Consider the following 8,390-nt stretch of genomic DNA (forward strand, 5'->3'; position numbering starts at 1 on the left):
ATTCTATCAGTGATAATCACTATCAATGATAGCCAACTGATATCTTCAATTGATGACAAAATCTTCTAAACACGAAGTTAATACAGTGAAAGTTGCAAAAAAAAAAAAAAATCATAAATGACAAACGAAAAGACAAGGTAGCCGTAATATCAAATCTAAAAATATCAAACATCAAAATAGATATGTTTCTAGAAATATGATACAATTTAAAAGAAAATATCAAAGAAAAGAGTCAAGAACGCAAACCTCAAAATAATTAAAGAAAAGAGTGAAGAATGCAAGCCCTAACTTAATTAATTGATCAAAACTCAAAATATCAAAGAAAAACTGAACAACACAATGCAGAAAACAAAACTGAATGAAAGCACAACAAACTCCCTTCACAATTCATTCTATTCCCAATGAACTAAAGAAATCATTAGGTTATTGAGAAAAAAGAGATAAAAAAGAGAGTAAATGCACTGAAAAAAATCGAAAAACAAAATCGAAAGAAAATAACGCTCAAAGAAAAATAACTCACAATTGAAGATGCAATAGAGATAACGAAGACGAACGCGTGAATTGGAGTTGGCCATACTATCATGGAAAATAGCTTCACGATTTCAAATTCGTCGATCATTTGCATACTTGAAACGAAGACACGACCATGAAAAAAAAGAAATTGGAAATGTAAAAAAGGAAAATTAATAAATGAAAAGAGAGGATAAATTTTGAATTTTTAAAGAACTAATGCCTTGACCGGTCAACCTTTGCTATATTAGCAAATATTTCAAAGGTGGAATATAGGATAAGTTTTTTTCCCATGTTTGTATTATTTGATACAAATTTCCTAAATAAATATGTTAGTTTAGCTTTATTTATAATATTTTAATTTTTCTATTAACAAATCAGAATTCAAAATTACTATAATAGCAACTTTTTTAGCTTTTTTAATAAAGATCTAACTTAACAAACAGTAAAATCATTTTAATGCAAGTTTTTCTTTTTTGGAAATTCAAATGTGAAAGTGTTGCCTTTTCTTTTAATAATTATTATTATTTTCAGTGTTTTCCATTAAGGAAATAAAAAAGGTTTGACCGCCAAGCCAACGCCCCGCCGTGGGAAGGAGAGGAATGTCTCATCGTTTTTCTTTTAATTCTATTTTTCGCTTCTCAGACAGAATTTCGTGGATAGATTATTCTAAGATTATGTTAAATAATCGATTGATAAAAAGAAATTAATAAATTAGATTTAATTATGTATCATCTAACAATTATAAAAAATTTGATTTTTTAATAGATACATAAAAAGACAGAGTGTTGGAGAAAAATAATAGTTGTGGAAAATATAACCGATTAATTTTTTTTATTTTTTCAATTTTCGAATTTTAATTACAAAACTACCCAAAGGGTATAATAGAAATTACCCTCATTTTCTTAATTTTACAACACTCGGTTTATATCTGTATGTCTTTATATATTTGTTACATTTTGTGATTACATTCCATAAGTTTATGGTATATTAACTAATATAAGAGATACATTGTTGTTTCATTCCATGTAAACTGCAAAATTTCTTCAAAATTGACACTTTGTGAATAGCTAAAATATTTTTATTTCTTATAATCTATGTTGTTTTAATCTGTTAAGAAGGTTTCCTATAATGAAGCTATTCATCATTATGTTAACTTTGTGGGGGAGGGATTTTCATTTCGGGGACTTGGTGGGATTTCATGAGATTATAATATTTTATTATCAAATTTTGTCTATAAAGGATTTTTTTAGTAAAATTGCAAGATAAAAGGATCAGACTTTCAATTTTTAGAGATGTGCCATGTCAATTACGACTCACTAGAGGTGTTCAAAAAACCAGACCCGATCAACCCAACCCAACCCGTTCGATTTGGGATGGGTTATGAATTCTTTTGGGTTGTGTTGAGTTCAAATAAATGTAAATTTTATGGGTTCGGTTGATTCATGTGTCATCTAAAATAACTCAGACCAACCTGAACTTATTATTAAGTTTAAAATGTACAACTCTTAAAAATAGATTTTTTTTTTTTTTACTTTGAAAAAAGATTATACATTATATAAATTAATCTTAATTCATATATAAAAATAGTTAAATTGAATTTTTATTTTACTTATAAAAAAATTTAAATAAATGATCTAGAGTAACCCGAACCAACCCAACCTAAATATTTCTAGTTGGGTTGATTCATTTTTTCAATTAAAATTATTTAAGTTGAAAAAATTTAGATCCAAGGTCATTTAAATTTCTATATATGCAACTTCAGACAGACAATAGTGCTAATATTTGAAAAGGATAAGTGTAGCAGAAAAATTGGAGTTTTATAAAAGATAATAATAATGTTGAAATTAGACCAAAGAAAAATGGAAAAGGAAACAAGGCTGTGACATCATCCAACATTTTGAACGGCTAAAGCAGCTCTCCCATGCAGTTTTGTTTTAGAGCTTCTCTTCCGAACAGACTCTGCAGCAACTTTGTGTTCTGTTCTCCAAACCAATCCCTCCTCGGTAGTTCACTTTTCACACTCAACTCGGACCCATCCACTCATTCCAACCCCGAGTCAACTCACCCTCAACAAACAAACACTGGGCTTCCTTCCATTTCATGAATGGCTACCCATTCTCACCAATTCACATATCCATCATCGCCCACGCCTTCTAATATCCATTTCCAATTCTTTCCCCTTCTATTTCTCCATTCCCATTTTTCCCTTTTCTTCTTCTTCTTCCTCTTTCTCCTTCCCCTTTTCTTCCCTTTTGCGTTTCAGAAAATCCGCCAGACCTTCAAGAACCGCCTCCGCATACTCGCCCTTCATTAGCTCTTCCTCAATCTCTGCCGGTGATACTTTCGTATCTCCGATCAACTTTTCTATTTCTCCGTACATACCGTGCTTAGTCGCTTCCCCACCCAGGTAATTCGACGCCAACACTTTGAACCCTTGTGGGCTACAATACGACATGTTTATATGCACATCCATCCGACCCGGCCGCAGCAATGCAGGATCCAATCTCTCCTTGTGGTTCGTAGTAAATATTATTATCCTTTCGTCTCCACAACTTGACCACAATCCGTCGATGAAATTGAGCAACCCCGACAACGTAATCTGCAAATCATATTCAAATTCAAAATCAAATTCTCAATTTTCGATTCAGAATTCAGAAATTTCAATTATGGCACCAAAAAGAAAAATCGAACACTGACCTTGCTATCAAATCGATTGTAAGATCCCACACTCTGACGATTCTCTATATCCACGCTGCAATCTATATCCTCAATCACCAAAATCGATCGATTTGTGGTGGATAACAAATTTCTCTTTAGATTAACATTGTTCTGAACGTTGGAGAGATCCAAATCGTAAATGTCAAACCGAAGGTAATTAGCGATGGCCGCAATTAAGCTTGATTTTCCCGTACCAGGAGGGCCATACAACAAATATCCCCTCTTCCAAGCCTTACCCACCCTTCTATAGAACTCTTTCCTTCTAACAAACCTATCCAAATCGTCGATTACCATCGCTTCAGGTCAGGGTCCATGGCCAGTGTATCAAACGTCGACGGATGGTCCAGATTTACCGAACCCCAATTTCCACGACGCATTTCCTCACAATCACGAACACATTCCTGGCTAAAGATCCTCACAGTTTTATTCTCCTCTTTAACCTCCTTGGCTCTCCTCAACACATAAGGCAAATAGAAATCAACAACTCTGTCCCTGAATTTCTTGGGGAACAAAAGCTCAAAGTGGCGTTTCTCTGTGTTACCAACCCTATTGTGTTCATCTGCGGAACAGACCAATCGCCATTGGAGGCGAACGTTTTCGAAGTAATCGGTGATTTCTTGGTCCTTATAGATGGAAAGCGTGACATTCTTCTGGCGGGGGGTTTTGTTGACCTTGAGAGTGTCCATCGAAGGGCCTATTCTCGTACGGAGATAAATCTCGGCGGCCTGGAAGACTTCGTTCAAGGTGATCTCGGAATTCTCCTCGATGATAAACTTGGTCTGAGAAGAAACAGAGCCGAAGAAGTAGACGAAAATTGAAGAGAGGAAGGAGATGAATTTGGCGGGGAGGAGTTCGTTGGTGACAGAACGGAAGAGCATCATGGTGGTGGCGAACGAGGCGTGGACGGAGAAGACGGCGGAGACGGACTGGGGAACGGCCATTTCCTTGAGATTGATCATGTTGGGCGGCGGCAAGAAATGGGAGATGATAAAGCAAGGGGAATTGTATTTATATTTATAAAGGAGATTGGGCATGCCTTTGCCTTGGGCTACAAGAATGATGACGTGGAATTACTAGAGTAGAGATTGCTTAATTTCTATGTTTTTTTTTTTTGAGAGAATATTTCATTTTTCTGATTTGGCTAAAAAAATGGCAAGTTTGCATTGATTTTCCTTCGTTTGAATATTTAATTTACATTCAAATTTAGGAAAAAAAAATTGTGTAACTATTTTCACCGGATTTTTCTCATTCAAGTTTACAACACTCTCAATTTTTAAAATTTAATTTCAAAATTGTTCAAATCGAAATTAATGAAGGAAACTACCATTAGATTTAATGAAAAAAAATTCCCACATCAATTATTTTAGACTTCCACACTCTGATATTATTTAAAGTAAATGATTATAGGTTAAATTGAATAAAACTCCATTGTTATAGTGTTTGCGTTTCCTCCACATAGGCACACATATGGTTGAAAAATGATCCTACAACATTATTACAATTAATGTTAATAATTAATACGATAATATCCCGAATTTAAAAAAAAAGTAAGTTAATTATCTAAAATTATTGAGTTTAAATTTTCTTTTCATTTAGAAAATTGGGGTTAAATTGAAATAATTGAAAGACTTTTATTGATTAAATTGAATTTAATTGATTATATATTATTATCGAAAATATTGAATTTTGTTTCCCTTTTATTTTGGTTTTTAGGGTCAACTTAAAAAAAAATTAAAAGATAATTAATTTCATGTGGTTTAATTGATTTAAATATTTGAAAGAATTTAATTTGTATCAAATTGATGGATTTTATGCTTTTAATTTTAGTTTTTGAAGACTAAATTAAGATAATTTAAAAAATTAATTAATTTATCAATTTAATAGAATCTTTGGAGATTTTGGAGATATTGTGATAAAATATTTTATTTATCTTTTAAAAATTTGAAAAAAAAAAAAAAGAGTTGAGATGTTTTTCAAAATTAAATGATAGTGAAAAGAGGCAAAAAAAAGAAAAAAAAAGAAAAAAATTGGGGAGAAAGCAATTCGGTTTTTCAGTGACAACTTTCCCAAAATTATCTATTGCTGGAGTTTGAACCGTTGGATCATGCTCAAATTTGATTAGTTTGTTCGAGACATATGGAGTTTCAGTTTGAACGGTTGGATCATTGTTTGAAGCTATGGTTTGTTCATGCAAGACCCTCGCTACTAATCGCAATCCTAAACCATTTATACCGTCCGACAGCAACTCCTGCTGCCTATCTATGGTAGCCACGAGCCGACGCACCATCAGCCACCATTGCCCGATCTTTGCCGGAATCTTGAGAAAAACCTTGGGTAAGACTTATTTTCTTATAATTTAGGAGGTGAAATTCACTCATCTAATTTTGGGTTAAATTAGTAATCTCTGTGAAACTTAGATTCAAGATTTAGAAGTTTTGAGGCATTACAAGCTAGAGACTATCTTTCGTTTTGCAGAAAATTGGTAAAGATCGGTAAGTTTTGGGTAAGTGGTTGGTTGGTTGTTCTTTTGGATTGAGAGTAATAGTGGAAAATTAAGTTATTGATTTTGGATTTAATTCTTGATCAGATTGGCTAATTGAATCAAGTTTTGGAATTTGTCGTGAATCAAGCCACAACTTTAGGTTGATTCAATTGTGTTCAAGAAGTTCTAAGGAGATTTTGTTTTGCGTTGTTTTACCAAGTTGAGGTAAGTGATACTATTACCGTTTCCTTAATGCCAGGTGACTTAGATTAGACCTATAAAGTTACTTGGTGAACTCTGGAGCATGATTTTGTCTGTCATTATGTTTTGCTAGTTGCATTGTAGTTACAAGTATTATGAGCATGTTAAAATTTTTAATCAGTACTGATATTATGTATGTGATGCATGAATAGATCAGTAGAGCGGTTTATTGTCTCGCCTTGATGCATGTTATTATTATGTTTGATGGTGTGCCTACGGGCCGCTAGACATGCGTGAACCGACAGGTTTACGTTCATGTTATTATCATGTTTGACGGTGTGCCTACGGGCCGCTAGACATGTGTGAGTCGATGGTTTCATGTTCATGTTATTATCAAGTTTGACGGTATGCATACGGGCCGCTAGACATGCGTGGGTCGACGGGTTCACGTTCATGTTATTATCATATTTGACGGTGTGCCTACGGGCCGCTAGATATGCATTTCAAGGCAAGATAGTACGTCTTTTGGCTTTCCTTTCATCATCAAAAACCGATGTAGCTGTATGAGTCACGGGCTATCTTTCTTTGCTCGTGGATGCATAGCCTGATCCCGGTAATGGGATCACTTATTGAGTATTTTATACTCAACCTTTCTTAATTTATGTTTTTCTGGTAATGATAGGAACAGACCGACGAGTGACGAGAGGGACCTATGATCATGCCATATGGGACATGTAAATCGTTTCCGTTCAGTTTACGTTTTTAAACTATTTGAAAGTTTTGATTTGAAACTTAATGTTGATCAAAATTTTATTGGTTTAAGTTATTTTTTTTCTTCATTATTTTAAGGGCCCCAAACAAAGGTTTTACTTATTTGTTATTTAATTTGAAAAACTGACTTTATTATTTTAATGAAATTTATTTTCCTCAATGGTCAAAATGTTTTGTATGTAAGTGTGTAATTATGAGTAACGACTCTTATTAAAATACTCTAAAGGTCGAGTCGTTACAAATACTCTATATTTTTCAATTTCTTTTAAGATAGTTGAGAAGTGATTCCTCCTCGATGAAAAGAAAAACGTGGTTTCAAAATAACTAAAATTACTTTTTACATTTTTAAAATCATTCTAAAAATAATTTTATCAAAATTTCATTGAAAAAATAATATTAAATATTAAATATTAAATAAACTTTTAGAAATTAAAGATATATTTTTAAGTAGTTTCAAATATTTCAAAATTATTGTCAAATATATAATCAAATTCATTCTATATTCTTTCAAGAATTATGCTTCTACCGCCATTTCCTTTTTTTGTAGGGAGAGTACTTTTTTTTTTTTAATTTTTTTTTTTCATGTTCATCTTAATCTATATTATTTTACCATATTTTTTTTTTTCATTTATTTCAAATTTTTATGTTTTAGAATTTTGAAATTTGATTTTTTTAGTACAACAATGGTATGTGGAGTATTGAAACTCCAACTTTAAGAGCATGAGGTCATACCAATACCACGAAGTATAACATTTTCTTTGTATCATGAATATATCTTTCATACCATTCAATATTTTCTTTTCAAAATCAAAACCATCTTCTTCCAACGTTATTAAAAATGGCGTCGAGAAAGACGTTCTTTTTCAAAGCCTAAGAAAAACATCGGAAAATGTATCATTTCCGATATTTTTTTAAGCATTTGGAGAAGAATCGTTAGGAAAGACAAATTTTCTTGTAATGGTATTACAAATATCATGTTCATTGTTCATCATGATTTCAAGGATATGGTACTCAAAGTTCATCCATTATTACAAAAGTTATTTTTTGTTTAATATGAACTGTGCACGCAGATTTCTCCTTTATATATCATTATGTTTCATGTTAATTTTCTATGATAGCATATTTGGTTTTTTATGTCTAGATGCTTTTTCAACACATGAAGATATTGTATAATGGAGATTAGGATGATACCAATCATTTTGTTAGTTTCATAAGTTTGCATAAATAACGATCTCGTAGGATTTTACTTATTAAGCGCTAAGCCATTTTTTTCCCAATTGTATTTCATATTTGGAACACATACAATATCTTTAGTATCCATAAGTATCCTATATATGTCGCATTTGCATCATAGGTAACCTGTTTATGACCATTACAATGTGATAATTCAAAACCAAATCATTCATTGCACGCAACTATTTGACCACTTGATCAACTAACACTAAAATAAAGTCGGTGCATCGTGATCAATATTGATATGAATCAGAGTGTCCTTGTGTTACCTTCAGGACCAATCACAATTTCAAGAACCAAAGAGCTATCATAGCTTTGAATTCTGCCATACAAATAAAAATGAAATCACTAAGGAGATTCAAGCAACAAAAACGAATTAGAAGCTTTACGATTGGTTTCATTTGTTGCTACAATGATTGAACTTTGTTAAAATTGTTCATTAGTGTTGTTTTATTTGCCTGCATACCATATT

The 8,390-nt window shown here is 32.3% G+C and overlaps 1 pseudogene; it reads right to left on the minus strand.

The window, feature by feature from the left end:
• Positions 1-2,311: 2,311 nt before the first annotated feature.
• Positions 2,312-4,330, minus strand: LOC120068885 (annotated as a pseudogene).
• Positions 4,331-8,390: the final 4,060 nt, after the last annotated feature.

The sequence above is a fragment of the Benincasa hispida genome, unplaced genomic scaffold, assembly GCF_009727055.1.
Source record: "Benincasa hispida cultivar B227 unplaced genomic scaffold, ASM972705v1 Contig1300, whole genome shotgun sequence".
In the NCBI taxonomy this organism is placed as follows: domain Eukaryota; kingdom Viridiplantae; phylum Streptophyta; class Magnoliopsida; order Cucurbitales; family Cucurbitaceae; genus Benincasa; species Benincasa hispida.